Source organism: Phalangium opilio, unplaced genomic scaffold (genome assembly GCF_054372755.1).
Source record: "Phalangium opilio isolate 3A_F unplaced genomic scaffold, DU_Popi_V2 ptg000105l_1, whole genome shotgun sequence".
Lineage (NCBI taxonomy): Eukaryota > Metazoa > Arthropoda > Arachnida > Opiliones > Phalangiidae > Phalangium > Phalangium opilio.
In genome coordinates this window covers 1,361,589-1,379,967 of record NW_028324207.1, presented here as the reverse complement: position 1 = coordinate 1,379,967, position 18,379 = coordinate 1,361,589, and the positions used below count along the sequence as shown (strand labels likewise).

The 18,379-nt window shown below is 43.0% G+C and overlaps 1 long non-coding RNA gene across 1 annotated transcript; it reads left to right on the top strand.

Annotated features, from left to right (window-relative positions):
* Positions 1–40: 40 nt before the first annotated feature.
* Positions 41–18,351, top strand: LOC149625150 (uncharacterized). Its single transcript, XR_016374562.1, has 4 exons — positions 41–485; positions 586–782; positions 17,145–18,027; positions 18,095–18,351. It is a non-coding gene; the product is annotated as an uncharacterized LOC149625150 (long non-coding RNA).
* Positions 18,352–18,379: the final 28 nt, after the last annotated feature.

Sequence of the window (18,379 nt, the reverse complement as noted above, 5' to 3'; positions counted from 1 at the left end):
ATAGCCCACTCGATCACGCAATGTAATTAATTGTTCTTTCCATTCCATAATAATAAAAGTAATATTAAAAATAAAATTATTAAAACTTGCATTACTAATGAATACCAAGCACAAAATTATTAAGTGTAATTATCAAAATATAATCCGAGTAGAACTTCCACAAATGAGGTGTTCCATGTAGGGTGGTTTTACCAGCTATCGGAAATCCATAAACTCCAGTACCACTTTTTAAAAGCGGAGAAAAGTGTTTTGGGCTGTTTAGAAGACATTAGTAAATTATAATTAACTAAATTATTAATTATATTAGAAAATAGAAACAATAAAATTGAAACGCACGCTCCCGCCATATTTTGAAGTCTGCCTAACTTCAGCAGCGCCATCTAGCGGTCCGTGTTTGCAGCCTATAAGCTTATTCATTCTGGGTTATTTTTGGGGTCGTTTTCCGTTAGAACTGGCTGCTGCGATTTTCTGTCCGATCTTTGCTGGTAAATATTTTGATTTTATTTATATTTAAAGGGTTAATTTTGATTAAATAACAAAGTTTTATCGCAACCGATGTTTTATCGCAACCGATCGGAAGTTCAGCGTTGGAAGTGGAAAATTTATGATCAACCGTGCCAAAATTCGTTTGTTAATTACGACCAAGGCTTACGGGACCACGTTGGTTGGCAGTGGAACCACTGGCTGGTGCTATTATTACCAAGGCTTACGGGACCACGTTGGCACCACGGATTCAAGGAAGCTGTTGCCTCTTTCAGTAGTGGTATAAGAGATCATTCCAGGTAAATATTTTATTTATATTTTTAGGCCTAATTTAGATTAAATACCAAAGTTTTATCGCAACCGAATGAAAATTAAGCGTTACAAATGGAAAATGTATCTTAACCGTGCCAAATAGGTTTGTTAATTACGACCATTGTCTGTTTGAAGAAAACATAGCCTTAGACCTTAGTTGATTTTATATATTGGTTACCAAACATAGTGGTAGTTATTTGGAACTCCATAGTTCTAAATAACTAATTCACTTTTGTTGCTTTGGTTATTGGCTGTATATTGCCCTTAACTGAAGCGAGTAGAAAACCTTTAACGGCGGGTGTATTAACGCAGAAGTGAGCTTTTTAAGTAACTGTAGTTCTCTAAAATATTTTCAATTAACAAATCTATTGGTGTTAATATGGGTGTCTAGGGTTGGAAATAAGCGCAGGACACATTGTCCAATAACATTAAAAATGTCCCATACTATTTATAAAAACGAAGGGGGTCACCGGCCTGTTTGACCAATAAATTTTCCCAAAGTTTTGATAGCTTAACCATGAACACGCGATACTATTTTTGCAGACCTAGTGCGCAATGTCCTATAAATTTTCTAGTCAAAGGAGTTAAGTCGTTTTTGTCCTTTGTGTATATTATAGTCCTATTTGCCCCATCCATCCATAATAGAAACCCAGGGTTACGGCAAACAGGGGTCGAGTAATTATGCAAAATGTTCACAAACATACCCCATCCATAGGAATAGCATTACACTAAACTTTGGGGGTTCATAACTGTGGTTCTACTCGATATATGGGGGTGTCCTTCGACTATGTTATAGTCCTATTTGCCCCCCCCCATCCCACCATAATTACACCCAACTTTGGGGGTTCATAACTCTGGTTCTACTAGATATATGGGGGTGTCCTTTGACTATGTTATAGTCCTATTTGCCCCCCGTCCCACCATAATTACACCCAACTTTGGGGGTTCATAACTCTGGTTCTACTAGATATATGGGGGTGTCCTTTGACTATGTTATAGTCCTATTTGCCCCCCCCCTCATCCCACCATAATTACACCCAACTTTGGGGGTTCATAACTGTGGTTCTACTAGATATATGGGGGTGTCCTTTGACTATGATATAGTCCTATTTTCCCCCCGTCCCACCAAAATTACACCCAACTTTGGGGGTTCATAACTCTGGTTCTACTAGATATATGGGGGTGTCCTTTGACTATGTTATAGTCCTATTTGCCCCCCCATCCCACCATAATTACACCCAAATTTGGGGGTTCATAACTCTGGTTCTACTAGATATATGGGGGTGTCCTTTGATTATGTTATAATCCTATTTACCCCCCCTCCCATCCCACCATAATTACACTCAACTTTGGGGGTTAATAACTCTGGTTCTACTAGATATATGGGGGTGTCCTTTGACTATGTTATAGTTCTATTTACCCCCTCCCCATCCCACCATAATTACACCCAACTTTGGGGGTTCATAACTCTGGTTCTACTAGATATATGGGGTGTCCTTTGACTATGTTATAGTCCTATTTACCCCCCATCCCACCATAATTACACCCAACTTTGGGGGTTCATAGCTCTGGTTCTACTAGATATATGGGGGTGTCCTTTGACTATGTTATAGTTCTATTTACCCCCCCTCCCCCATCCCACCATAATTACACCCAACTTTGGGGGTTCATAACTCTGGTTCTACTAGATATATGGGGGTGTCCTTTGACTATGTTATAGTCCTATTTGCCCCCCCCCATCGGACCATAATTACACCCAACTTTGGGGGTTCATAACTCTGGTTCTACTAGATATATGGGGGTGTCCTTTGACTATGTTATAGTCCTATTTATCCCCCCCCCCTCATCCCACCATAATTACACCCAACTTTGGGGGTTCATAACTGTGGTTCTACTAGATATATGGGGATGTCCTTTGACTATGTTATAGTCCTATTTGCCCCCCATCGCACCATAATTACACCCAACTTTGGGGGTTCATAACTCTGGTTCTACTAGATATATGGGGGTGTCCTTTGACTATGTTATAGTCCTATTTGCCCCCCCTCATCCCACCATAATTACACCCAACTTTGGGGGTTCATAACTGTGGTTCTACTAGATATATGGGGGTGTCCTTTGACTATGTTATAGTCCTATTTGCCCCCCCATCCCATCATAATTACACCCAACTTTGGGGGTTCATAACTCTGGTTCTACTAGATATATGGGGGTGGCCTTTGACTATGTTATAGTCCTATTTGCCCCCCATCGCACCATAATTACACCCAACTTTGGGGGTTCATAACTCTGGTTCTACTAGATATATGGGGGTGTCCTTTGACTATGTTATAGTCCTATTTGCCCCCCCCTCATCCCACCATAATTACACCCAACTTTGGGGGTTCATAACTGTGGTTCTACTAGATATATGGGGGTGTCCTTTGACTATGTTATAGTCCTATTTGCCCCCCGTCCCACCAAAATTACACCCAACTTTGGGGGTTCATAACTCTGGTTCTACTAGATATATGGGGGTGTCCTTTGACTATGTTATAGTCCTATTTGCCCCCCATCCCACCATAATTACACCCAACTTTGGGGGTTCATAACTCTGGTTCTACTAGATATATGGGGGTGTCCTTTGACTATGTTATAGTCCTATTTGCCCCCCCCCATCGCACCGTAATTACACCCAACTTTGGGGTTCATAACTCTGGTTCTACTAGATATATGGGGGTGTCCTTTGACTATGTTATAGTCCTATTTGCCCCCCCATCGGACCATAATTACACCCAACTTTGGGGGCTCATAACTCTGGTTCTACTAGATATATGGGGGTGTCCTTTGACTATGTTATAGTCCTATTTGCCCCCCGTCCCACCATAATTACACCCAACTTTGGGGGTTCATAACTCTGGTTCTACTAGATATATGGGGGTGTCCTTTGACTATGTTATAGTCCTATTTGCCCCCCCTCATCCCACCATAATTACACCCAACTTTGGGGGTTCATAACTGTGGTTCTACTAGATATATGGGGGTGTCCTTTGACTATGATATAGTCCTATTTTCCCCCCGTCCCACCAAAATTACACCTAACTTTGGGGGTTCATAACTCTGGTTCTACTAGATATATGGGGGTGTCCTTTGACTATGTTATAGTCCTATTTGCCCCCCCCATCCCACCATAATTACACCCAAATTTGGGGGTTCATAACTCTGGTTCTACTAGATATATGGGGGTGTCCTTTGATTATGTTATAATCCTATTTACCCCCCCTCCCATCCCACCATAATTACACTCAACTTTGGGGGTTAATAACTCTGGTTCTACTAGATATATGGGGGTGTCCTTTGACTATGTTATAGTTCTATTTACCCCCTCCCCATCCCACCATAATTACACCCAACTTTGGGGGTTCATAACTCTGGTTCTACTAGATATATGGGGTGTCCTTTGACTATGTTATAGTCCTATTTACCCCCCATCCCACCATAATTACACCCAACTTTGGGGGTTAATAGCTCTGGTTCTACTAGATATATGGGGGTGTCCTTTGACTATGTTATAGTTCTATTTACCCCCCTCCCCCATCCCACCATAATTACACCCAACTTTGGGGGTTCATAACTCTGGTTCTACTAGATATATGGGGGTGTCCTTTGACTATGTTATAGTCCTATTTGCCCCCCCCCCATCGGACCATAATTACACCCAACTTTGGGGGTTCATAACTCTGGTTCTACTAGATATATGGGGGTGTCCTTTGACTATGTTATAGTCCTATTTATCCCCCACCCTCATCCCACCATAATTACACCCAACTTTGGGGGTTCATAACTGTGGTTCTACTAGATATATGGGGATGTCCTTTGACTATGTTATAGTCCTATTTGCCCCCCATCGCACCATAATTACACCCAACTTTGGGGGTTCATAACTCTGGTTCTACTAGATATATGGGGGTGTCCTTTGACTATGTTATAGTCCTATTTGCCCCCCCCTCATCCCACCATAATTACACCCAACTTTGGGGGTTCATAACTGTGGTTCTACTAGATATATGGGGGTGTCCTTTGACTATGTTATAGTCCTATTTGCCCCCCCCATCCCATCATAATTACACCCAACTTTGGGGGTTCATAACTCTGGTTCTACTAGATATATGGGGGTGGCCTTTGACTATGTTATAGTCCTATTTGCCCCCCATCGCACCATAATTACACCCAACTTTGGGGGTTCATAACTCTGGTTCTACTAGATATATGGGGGTGTCCTTTGACTATGTTATAGTCCTATTTGCCCCCCCCCTCATCCCACCATAATTACACCCAACTTTGGGGGTTCATAACTGTGGTTCTACTAGATATATGGGGGTGTCCTTTGACTATGTTATAGTCCTATTTGCCCCCCGTCCCACCAAAATTACACCCAACTTTGGGGGTTCATAACTCTGGTTCTACTAGATATATGGGGGTGTCCTTTGACTATGTTATAGTCCTATTTGCCCCCCATCCCACCATTATTACACCCAACTTTGGGGGTTCATAACTCTGGTTCTACTAGATATATGGGGGTGTCCTTTGACTATGTTATAGTCCTATTTGCCCCCCCATCGCACCGTAATTACACCCAACTTTGGGGTTCATAACTCTGGTTCTACTAGATATATGGGGGTGTCCTTTGACTATGTTATAGTCCTATTTGCCCCCCCATCGGACCATAATTACACCCAACTTTGGGGGCTCATAACTCTGGTTCTACTAGATATATGGGGGTGTCCTTTGACTATGTTATAGTCCTATTTATCCCCCCCCTCATCCCACCATAATTACACCCAACTTTGGGGGTTCATAACTGTGGTTCTACTAGATATATGGGGATGTCCTTTGACTATGTTATAGTCTTATTTGCCCCCCGTCCCACCAAAATTACACCCAACTTTGGGGGTTCATAACTCTGGTTCTACTAGATATATGGGGGTGTCCTTTGACTATGTTATAGTCCTATTTGCCCCCCATCCCATCATAATTACACCCAACTTTGGGGGTTCATAACTCTGGTTCTACTAGATATATGGGGGTGTCCTTTGACTATGTTATAGTCCTATTTGCCCCCCATCCCACCATAATTACACCCAACTTTGGGGGTTCATAACTCTGGCTCTACTAGATATATGGGGGTGTCCTTTGACTATGTTATAGTCCTATTTGCCCCCCATCACACCGTAATTACACCCAACTTTGGGGGTTCATAACTCTGGTTCTACTAGATATATGGGGGTGTCCTTTGACTATGTTATAGTCCTATTTACCCCCCCCCCCTTATCCCACCATAATTACACCCAACTTTGGGGGCTCATAACTGTGGTTCTACTAGATATATGGGGGTGTCCTTTGACTATGTTATAGTCCTATTTGCCCCCCGTCCCACCAAAATTACACCCAACTTTGGGGGTTCGTAACTCTGGTTCTACTAGATATATGGGGGTGTCCTTTGACTATGTTATAGTCCTATTTGCCCCCCCATCCCATCATAATTACACCCAACTTTGGGGGTTCATAACTCTGGTTCTACTAGATATATGGGGGTGTCCTTTGACTATGTTATAGTTCTATTTACCCCCCTCCCCATCCCACCATAATTACACCCAACTTTGGGGGTTCATAACTCTGGTTCTACTAGATATATGGGGGTGTCCTTTGACTATGTTATAGTCCTATTTACCCCCCCCTCCCATCCCACCATAATTACACTCAACTTTGGGGGTTAATAACTCTGGTTCTACTAGATATATGGGGGTGTCCTTTGACTATGTTATAGTCCTATTTGCCCCCCATCCCACCATAATTACACCCAACTTTGGGGGTTCATAACTCTGGCTCTACTAGATATATGGGGGTGTCCTTTGACTATGTTATAGTCCTATTTGCCCCCCATCACACCGTAATTACACCCAACTTTGGGGGTTCATAACTCTGGTTCTACTAGATATATGGGGGTGTCCTTTGACTATGTTATAGTCCTATTTACCCCCCCCCTTATCCCACCATAATTACACCCAACTTTGGGGGCTCATAACTGTGGTTCTACTAGATATATGGGGGTGTCCTTTGACTATGTTATAGTCCTATTTGCCCCCCGTCCCACCAAAATTACACCCAACTTTGGGGGTTCGTAACTCTGGTTCTACTAGATATATGGGGGTGTCCTTTGACTATGTTATAGTCCTATTTACCCCCCCATCCCACCATAATTACACACAACTTTGGGGGTTCATAGCTCTGGTTCTACTAGATATATGGGGGTGTCCTTTGACTATGTTATAGTTCTATTTACCCCCTCCCCCATCCCACCATAATTACACCCAACTTTGGGGGTTCATAACTCTGGTTCTACTAGATATATGGGGGTGTCCTTTGACTATGTTATAGTCCTATTTGCCCCCCCGTCCCACCAAAACTACACCCAACTTCTGGGGTTCATAACTCTGGTTCTACTAGATATATGGGGGTGTCCTTTGACTATGTTATAGTCCTATTTGTTATGTATTACTGGAAGTCACATGCTAGAAATCACATGATCAGAATCGGAAATAATAGAATGCGCCGCTAGGGCTAGAGTTGATATAAGCGGCAGCTAGAACCTGAGCTAGGCACTCTTGAACTGACAGTCTTGTAATAAACTTAGAAATAAAGAAGTATCTTTCTAAACGTAACATGGTGATAGAGGTGGGATCAAATAACCTACGGTCTCTCTAAGTAATATTATCGCGTTAATTATATTCGTCAATTTGACTCGGAAACGGGACAAGTCGCGCTAACCCTAAACGCGATAACGTCTCTCCAAGACACTTCAGATCGATGACGTCATTCAAGAGTCCCGCGCAATTTCTGCCCGGCCCAGATCCCGCGACCGCGTGGTCGGAATACAAAGACGCTTACGACATATACGCTACTGCTGCCGAACTTTCTACCAAAACGGTCGCCATTCAACGCGCTACATTTTTACACATACTAGGTGCGACGGGACGTCGCATTTACAAAACATTACCTATCGCCGAAATAGATGATGCTAGAACTGTGAAGGTAATTACGGATGCCTTTGACAATTACTACAAACCTTATAAGAACCTTCTCTACTCGCGATACGTGTTTACAACCTCGGTCCAACAAGAAAATCAAACATTTGACGAGTTCTTTACGGACTTAAAGGCCAAGGCCCAGGAGTGTGATTACGCGCCCCTCACGGAGTCATTAATTACCACCCAATTAGTGGTCGGCATTCGCAACGAACGCCTCCGCAAGGATCTTTTATCTAAACCCAATCTCACACTGAGTGAAGCTGCCACACTCTGCCAAGCAGAAGAGACATCAAGCATCCAAGCCGGCTTAATGGGACACAATAACAAATCTCAAATCGGCACTCCAGTTGCCGCTCAGGTAGACGCCATCAAACGACACAGGCCTCAAAAGAGTCAAGGCCAACATCGTGCCTCTGCCTCTACACGTTATCCTCCTCAAAGAAATTATCAGAACCAACCTCATACTAGACGAGATAGCCATCCATCACGACGAGATAACTATTATCCACGTCACGCACCCAGAGCACAGCGAAGTCAACCTGGAACGTGTCCCAACTGTGGGACTGTACATACAGAACGTCCTTGCCCGGCAAGATACTCTGAATGCCTAGGATGCCACTCCAAAGGACACTGGCGATCCCAATGCCGACAGATACACCTACTTCAAGAAGCCCCGACAGACTATGAGCTCGACGACGCAGTATACGATCCACAAGACGATAGTTACCACGCACATGAGCTGACACACACCATGAGAGGGCCTTTCGATGAATTAACCCATCCTGAGTACCTCAGTTACTGCATCACACTACAAACTGATCAACTGGAAGCACCACCGCACGGTCAAGTTTCGACCCTTGAGGACTATAGACACAAAGAGGACGAAATTTACGACCAAATCTACTTGCTCAACAAGGCGACAACGTTCAAATTGGATACCGGCTCCCAAGTCAATATTATTCCTAAACGCCTCTACGATGCTCTCCCTGTACAACCTTCGTTGCGACAACCTACGCATAAGGTCACAGCATACTCAGGCCACGAAGTACCAATACTGGGGATAGTCGACCTACCATGTACTTCACACGCCGCTATGACAACCTGCCCATTCTATATCACGGCAGAAGATCGGATGCCAATTTTAGGAGCTACGGCTTCTTTTCACCTGGGGCTTATCGAACACCATCGACAACCCCTCGGACCACCCCCTACATCAAGTAATTTGATTCACGGGATTCATGTCCTTTCATCACACACCGACCTTCCTCATAGCTCCGCTCTTTCACCACAACACATCGTCCAGCAATACCACACCACATTTGGCGAAATCGGCAAAATCCCTGGAAAACACTCTATCCAGCTTAAACCACATGCCATACCATCTGTCTCCGCAGCCCATAAGATCCCCATTGCCTTACAACAGCCAGTTCGCCGGGAATTGGAACGACTCCTACAAAATGGGGTAATCATACCTGTTTCAGAAGCTGCAGATTGGGTTCATCCTATGGTCGTCGTGCCAAAATCTGGAAACGAAGTTAGAATTTGCCTCGATCCACGACGATTGAACAAGGCCATCAAACGGACTCCTTTTCCAGTCCCAACCTCACAAGAAATTTTTGCTACACTGAAGGGCTCTAAAGTTTTCACCGTCCTGGATGTTCAAAGTGCCTTTTGGCAAATCGAACTCGACGACGAAAGTTCAAGGCTCTGTACGTTTGCAACACCAGAAGGGCAATACCGATTTCAACGCCTACCAATGGGCATAGCTACAGGGTCAGAGGTGTGTCAGGCTTCCTTGCGCAGAATCTATCCTGTCACAGAGTTCCCAGAGGTGCACATTTCCACGGACGATTTCTTAATTGCCACTAAAGATATGAAATCGCATATGGAATCCTTAATCAGGATTTTGGAAAAAGCCTTACAAACGGGCCTCTGCTTCAGCCGCAAGAAACTACAATTGGCCGTTTCAAAAACGTCCTACATCGGACATATATTAACTGCAGAGGGAGTTCACGTGGACCCGCAGAAAGTCACAGCCATCACCGCGTTACCACCACCAGCCGATAAACCAGCCCTCCAAAGTTTCTTAGGGATGGTGAACTACATACTTAAATTCATCCCTCATGCAAACGAAGACACGGCCCCGCTACGAACACTGCTTAAAAAAGATGCTGTTTTCCAGTGGGAACCAACGCACCAACGACATTACGACAATCTTAAAAACGCCGCCGCAACAGCTCCGGTTTTGACGTTCTTTGACCCGGGCAAGCCCATAATCCTGTCCGTTGATGCCAGCCAGTACGGTGTAGGAGCCGTACTGCTTCAAGAAAACCACCCTGTAGAATATGCTTCCACATCGTTCACACCCACACAAACTCGATACGCTCAGATAGAAAAGGAATTATTAGCAATAGTTTACGCTTGCGAACATTTCAATTTCTATATCGCCGGAACGAGAGTCACAATTCAAACGGACCACTCCCCACTTATTGGACTACTACAGAAACCTCTACACTTAATAACACCTCGGTTACAAAGATTAACGATGCGCTTATTTAGATATCAATTCAACCTAATATATGTACCAGGCAAATCCTTATTAATCGCCGATATGCTCTCACGAGCCCCGCAGAAGACGACCGATATCAATACATCAAATCTGGAAGGACCATACGCTGCAGTACACGTAATTACCACCTTGCCCGATGACATACAAGGACGTTACAAGAAGGCCACGCAGGAAGATCCCACATTGCAAAAGATAACAGTTCTCATTGAGAGCGGCTGGCCGAAACAAGCGAAAGTTCTACCGCCAGAGGTTCGACCATATTGGCCATACCAAGACGAGCTACACACAACGCAAGGCCTACTCTTCCGAGGGTCAAGACTGATAATCCCAAAACTAATGCAAAAAGAACTCCTCGACAAGGTCCACTCCACCCACCAAGGGATTAACTCGTGCATCGCTAAGGCCAAACTTAACATCTTCTGGCCTACCCTAAACCAGGATCTAACGACACATATTCGGGCTTGCGCGATCTGCGCCACTCGCCAGAGAGCTAACCCGCCAATGCCAATGACACCGCACCAATTGCCATCACTACCATGGCAGATGGTAGGCCTTGATTTATTTCATGTGGACTCACAGAAATATATACTCCTAGTAGACTATTTCTCACACTTTGTGGAGGTGCAGAAACTAGTCTTGACGAACACCCAAGCAGTAACAAACTTCCTCCGACCACATTTCGCCAGACACGGCCCTCCACAAAGGTTAATATCGGACAACGGCCCGCCATTCAACTCGGAACAATTCCACAAATTCTTGGAAGAATGGGGTGTGCGGCACACCACATCGTCACCAAACTACCCCCAATCTAACGGGCTCACAGAAAGGACGATACAAACCATAAAAAATTCCATCATCAAGGCCAAGCAGAGTGGCAAGGATTTGGAAACGGTACTCTTGGAATATAGAACGACACCCAAGACCAATCGACCGTCTCCCGCGGAATTAAGCATGGGGCGAAGACTAAGGACAACCTTAACAACTACCAATAACAGTTTGAAACCCTTCTATCCCGTCCAGAGGGCCAAGAACTCCATCGCTAAACAGCAACACAGCATGGTAGAGAATTTCAACACCCGACATACAGTACCACTACCCGACCTACAAACCAATCAACCAGTCTATTATTGGGCTGGACAACGACAATGGCTACCAGCTAAAGTAATAACAAGAGGGCCGGAGCCACGATCATATCAAATTCGAACCGCCACAGGACAAATACTTCGGCGCACCAGAACCCATCTACGTCAGGATTATAGCGATTCCAATACTACAATGACGAAACCTACAACAATGAATTCCTCGCCAACCCCACCACTCACTAAAACTATCCCTTCTAACACACGAATCTATTACGCTCGAACCAAACCTAAGTTCTTACCAGCAAACCCAAACCTACAGACACTCAACCAGCCAAACCACCATCATCAGACCATAGCAACGGCAGTATCCATATCACTACCAAATGACGACCAAGCTTTACCAGAACAGACTCCACCTCAGGACGAAGTACAGCGGGAATTACAGAGACACAGAAGACAGGACAACGTAGAAATTCCAATAGCAGTTGACCTTCCAACCGACGACTTCCACATACATCACCGAATTCAGCCCGGTCGTAACACTACCATGAACAGCCATACGAACCCAGCACGACTTCCAACAACGGCCACTAATACACCACCAGATCACCCACGACCTGAGCAAGCATACTCCCAGTCAAGAACACGCAGGGGACGTCCCATCATCAGACCGCAGCGATATCAAAATTAAGAACTGCTAAACTCGTTAAGGACTTTATTTATCATTTTAAAATTTTAGCTAATTACGAGTTATTTTTAATCACATAGTTATTTTAATTGTAATCACGTATTATTTTATGGAACATTGTAAAACAACAAATCAGATTAATTAACGAGAAAGGAAAGAGGGTATACAGTAAATGTAGCGGCAGTAATAATTAATGTAAATGTAGAATTAGAGAATTAGAATCTTACATAAGGGGAAAAGAAAGATGTTATGTATTACTGGAAGTCACATGCTAGAAATCACATGATCAGAATCGGAAATAATAGAATGCGCCGCTAGGGCTAGAGTTGATATAAGCGGCAGCTAGAACCTGAGCTAGGCACTCTTGAACTGACAGTCTTGTAATAAACTTAGAAATAAAGAAGTATCTTTCTAAACGTAACACTATTTGCCCCCCCCCTCATCCCACCATAATTACACCCAACTTTGGGGGTTCATAACTGTGGTTCTACTAGATATATGGGGATGTCCTTTGACTATGTTATAGTCTTATTTGCCCCCCGTCCCACCAAAATTACACCCAACTTTGGGGGTTCATAACTCTGGTTCTACTAGATATATGGGGGTGTCCTTTGACTATGTTATAGTCCTATTTGCCCCCCATCCCATCATAATTACACCCAACTTTGGGGGTTCATAACTCTGGTTCTACTAGATATATGGGGGTGTCCTTTGACTATGTTATAGTCCTATTTGCCCCCCATCCCACCATAATTACACCCAACTTTGGGGGTTCATAACTCTGGCTCTACTAGATATATGGGGGTGTCCTTTGACTATGTTATAGTCCTATTTGCCCCCCATCACACCGTAATTACACCCAACTTTGGGGGTTCATAACTCTGGTTCTACTAGATATATGGGGGTGTCCTTTGACTATGTTATAGTCCTATTTACCCCCCCCCTTATCCCACCATAATTACACCCAACTTTGGGGGCTCATAACTGTGGTTCTACTAGATATATGGGGGTGTCCTTTGACTATGTTATAGTCCTATTTGCCCCCCGTCCCACCAAAATTACACCCAACTTTGGGGGTTCGTAACTCTGGTTCTACTAGATATATGGGGGTGTCCTTTGACTATGTTATAGTCCTATTTGCCCCCCCATCCCATCATAATTACACCCAACTTTGGGGGTTCATAACTCTGGTTCTACTAGATATATGGGGGTGTCCTTTGACTATGTTATAGTTCTATTTACCCCCCTCCCCATCCCACCATAATTACACCCAACTTTGGGGGTTCATAACTCTGGTTCTACTAGATATATGGGGGTGTCCTTTGACTATGTTATAGTCCTATTTACCCCCCCCCTCCCATCCCACCATAATTACACTCAACTTTGGGGGTTAATAACTCTGGTTCTACTAGATATATGGGGGTGTCCTTTGACTATGTTATAGTTCTATTTACCCCCCCCCCCCATCCCACCATAATTACACCCAACTTTGGGGGTTCATAACTCTGGTTCTACTAGATATATGGGGGTGTCCTTTGACTATGTTATAGTCCTATTTACCCCCCCATCCCACCATAATTACACACAACTTTGGGGGTTCATAGCTCTGGTTCTACTAGATATATGGGGGTGTCCTTTGACTATGTTATAGTTCTATTTACCCCCTCCCCCATCCCACCATAATTACACCCAACTTTGGGGGTTCATAACTCTGGTTCTACTAGATATATGGGGGTGTCCTTTGACTATGTTATAGTCCTATTTGCCCCCCCGTCCCACCAAAACTACACCCAACTTCTGGGGTTCATAACTCTGGTTCTACTAGATATATGGGGGTGTCCTTTGACTATGTTATAGTCCTATTTGCCCCCCCCCCCTCATCCCACCATAATTACACCCAACTTTGGGGGTTCATAACTGTGGTTCTACTAGATATATGGGGGTGTCCTTTGACTATGTTATAGTCCTATTTATCCCCCCCCCTCATCCCACCATAATTACACCCAACTTTGGGGGTTCATAACTGTGGTTCTACTAGATATATGGGGATGTCCTTTGACTATGTTATAGTCTTATTTGCCCCCCGTCCCACCAAAATTACACCCAACTTTGGGGGTTCATAACTCTGGTTCTACTAGATATATGGGGGTGTCCTTTGACTATGTTATAGTCTTATTTGCCCCCCATCCCATCATAATTACACCCAACTTTGGGGGTTCATAACTCTGGTTCTACTAGATATATGGGGGTGTCCTTTGACTATGTTATAGTCCTATTTACCCCCCCCCCTCCCATCCCATCATAATTACACCCAACTTTGGGGGTTCATAACTCTGGTTCTACTAGATATATGGGGGTGTCCTTTGACTATGTTATAGTCCTATTTACCCCCTCCCCATCCCACCATAATTACACCCAACTTTGGGGGTTCATAACTCTGGTTCTACTAGATATATGGGGGTGTCCTTTGACTATGTTATAGTCCTATTTACCCCCCCCCTCCCATCCCACCATAATTACACTCAACTTTGGGGGTTAATAACTCTGGTTCTACTAGATATATGGGGGTGTCCTTTGACTATGTTATAGTTCTATTTACCCCCCCCCATCCCACCATAATTACACCCAACTTTGGGGGCTCATAACTCTGGTTCTACTAGATATATGGGGGTGTCCTTTGACTATGTTATAGTCCTATTTACCCCCCCCCATCCCACCATAATTACACACAACTTTGGGGGTTCATAGCTCTGGTTCTACTAGATATATGGGGGTGTCCTTTGACTATGTTATAGTTCTATTTACCCCCTCCCCCATCCCACCATAATTACACCCAACTTTGGGGGTTCATAACTCTGGTTCTACTAGATATATGGGGGTGTCCTTTGACTATGTTATAGTCCTAATTGCCCCCCGTCCCACCAAAATTACACCCAACTTCTGGGGTTCATAACTCTGGTTCTACTAGATATATGGGGGTGTCCTTTGACTATGTTATAGTCCTATTTGCCCCCCCCCTCATCCCACCATAATTACACCCAACTTTGGGGGTTCATAACTGTGGTTCTACTAGATATATGGGGGTGTCCTTTGACTATGTTATAGTCCTATTTATCCCCCCCCTCATCCCACCATAATTACACCCAACTTTGGGGGTTCATAACTGTGGTTCTACTAGATATATGGGGATGTCCTTTGACTATGTTATAGTCTTATTTGCCCCCCGTCCCACCAAAATTACACTCAACTTTGGGGGTTCATAACTCTGGTTCTACTAGATATATGGGGGTGTCCTTTGACTATGTTATAGTCCTATTTGCCCCCCATCCCACCATAATTACACCCAACTTTGGGGGTTCATAACTCTGGCTCTACTAGATATATGGGGGTGTCCTTTGACTATGTTATAATCCTATTTGCCCCCCATCACACCGTAATTACACCCAACTTTGGGGGTTCATAACTGTGGTTCTACTAGATATATGGGGGTGTCCTTTGACTATGTTATAGTCCTATTTGCCCCCCGTCCCACCAAAATTACACCCAACTTTGGGGGTTCATAACTCTGGTTCTACTAGATATATGGGGGTGTCCTTTGACTATGTTATAGTCCTATTTGCCCCCCATCCCACCATAATTACACCCAACTTTGGGGGTTCATAACTCTGGTTCTACTAGATATATGGGGGTGTCCTTTGACTATGTTATAGTCCTATTTGCCCCCCCATCGCACCGTAATTACACCCAACTTTGGGGTTCATAACTCTGGTTCTACTAGATATATGGGGGTGTCCTTTGACTATGTTATAGTCCTATTTGCCCCCCCATCGGACCATAATTACACCCAACTTTGGGGGCTCATAACTCTGGTTCTACTAGATATATGGGGGTGTCCTTTGACTATGTTATAGTCCTATTTATCCCCCCCTCATCCCACCATAATTACACCCAACTTTGGGGGTTCATAACTGTGGTTCTACTAGATATATGGGGATGTCCTTTGACTATGTTATAGTCTTATTTGCCCCCCGTCCCACCAAAATTACACCCAACTTTGGGGGTTCATAACTGTGGTTCTACTAGATATATGGGGGTGTCCTTTGACTATGTTATAGTCCTATTTGCCCCCCATCCCATCATAATTACACCCAACTTTGGGGGTTCATAACTCTGGTTCTACTAGATATATGGGGGTGTCCTTTGACTATGTTATAGTCCTATTTACCCCCCCCCATCCCACCATAGTTACACCCAACTTTGGGGGTTCATAACTCTGGTTCTACTAGATATATGGGGGTGTCCTTTGACTATGTTATAGTCCTATTTACCCCCCCCCATCCCACCATAATTACACCCAACTTTGAAGGCTCATAACTGTGGTTCTACTAGAGATACGCGGAGTTTTTGCACATACTAGTGGACAAGGTCCTATAAATTTTCTAGTCAAAGAAGGGGACAGATGTTCTATATGAATTTGTTCTTTTTTCCGGCCCTATGGGTGTCAAGCCCATTTGTATTCACCATAACATTTGTGTAGTTACAAGTTAGCCATATCCAAATGGCTTCTTGGGAAGAATTTAGAAGTTTATTTTGGGGATTGCTTTCAAATGGCACACAGTATTCGTGATTCACATTTATGTCGTACTTATTCAAAATATTTGAAATGAATCTTATTAAATTTTTCTAATTAAGTGCGCGTTGCATTTATTCCTGGTTTTACTATTCAATCTTTTAGTCGGTTTAAAAGTAATTCAAAGTGATTGTTTAATTGACAAATATCTCAAGATTGACCCTAAACCGTATTAATATTTATCTTTCTAGTACCGTTAAATGATTTATTTGAAAGTGGAATTAATGTTATTCAAAATGCTTGTGCCATTTAAGCTGATAGTAATTTTAATTTTGTTTTAGATTGTTTGAATTGAACAAATTTTATTTTTTAGCTATCATCCGTTTCCAAAGGAGAAATTTATGTTGGATTCTAGAACGAATTATTATTATTTGACAATTGCACCCTATAATAATCAGGTCAATGAACCCATTACAATTCCATTCTTAATACACCCTTTCTACGAGTCTAAGAGGGAAAGGCGCGGGGGTAAAACTCTGCTTTACATCTCGCTTTTTAGCGCCTGCGCTGTAGTAATTAAATCCCATTAATAGTAATTTTAGCAATATTAACGGGACAATTCCATTCTCAATTCAGGTCTACACTTTGTTTTTATCCGTTTAAAGGGAATCTCATTAGCAAAAAAGACTATTTCGACAGCCTGTAACATTGTAGGCAATTATTGGGGTATTTAGTTTATTATTTATTATTATATTTATTCTTAGAAGGAAAGCGCTTGTGTCCTTTTCTATGTAGGGTTTTTTGTTTCGCCAGGATATGAATAAAATGCTGAAATATGGAATAGGTGAAAACTGGTCCTAGCCCTCCCTTTTAAGAATAATGAACGTAATCAGGATTTTAAGGGTGAGATTCCCTTTGCGGTATTAAGGCATCTAGTTTATGATTTTAATTATAAATATTTTTAGGGGAAAAGCGTTTGGCAACTCGTTGAGGGAGTTTTGTAGGATCTAAATAAATTTATGATTTATGTTTAAGGTAGAAGGTTGCTTATACGCTTTGTCCTTTAAAAGTAAACACGATTTTAAGCGGATTTAAATCAAGTATTAGGTTTTTATGGTATTATTTTACTTCCCCATACTAAGGTATTTAGTTTAATGTTACGCGTGTGCAACCTGTCAAATAATGATAATTTGTCTTATGCCCGAACATTTTACGTTACGTCATGCAAGAATATTCAAGTGGATTTTCATATTAAGGTAATTTAATTTGAAGTTATGCATGTGCTATTTTCTCCAAATAATAATAAGACTTTCTCTTGCGCAGGAACATTCTCTCGAGTGGAGGACTTCAATCATCGAGTGGAGGACTTCAATCATCGAGTGGACTTTCATTGGAAATCCCATGCTAAGGACGAAGTTTCCTGGTTTTGGGGGCTCCACAGCGGGCTTTAGTTTAAATTTAATAATTCCCGAGTTAAACAGGGATTTGTTAAATTTAAATTGGGCTCGCAAGGCTTACGTGGGGGGTGGTAGCTTAAGTTTAAATCTAATGTTTCGATATTGGGGAAGGAACAAAAATAGTTGAAAAACACTTAGGGTAGTTTTTTTG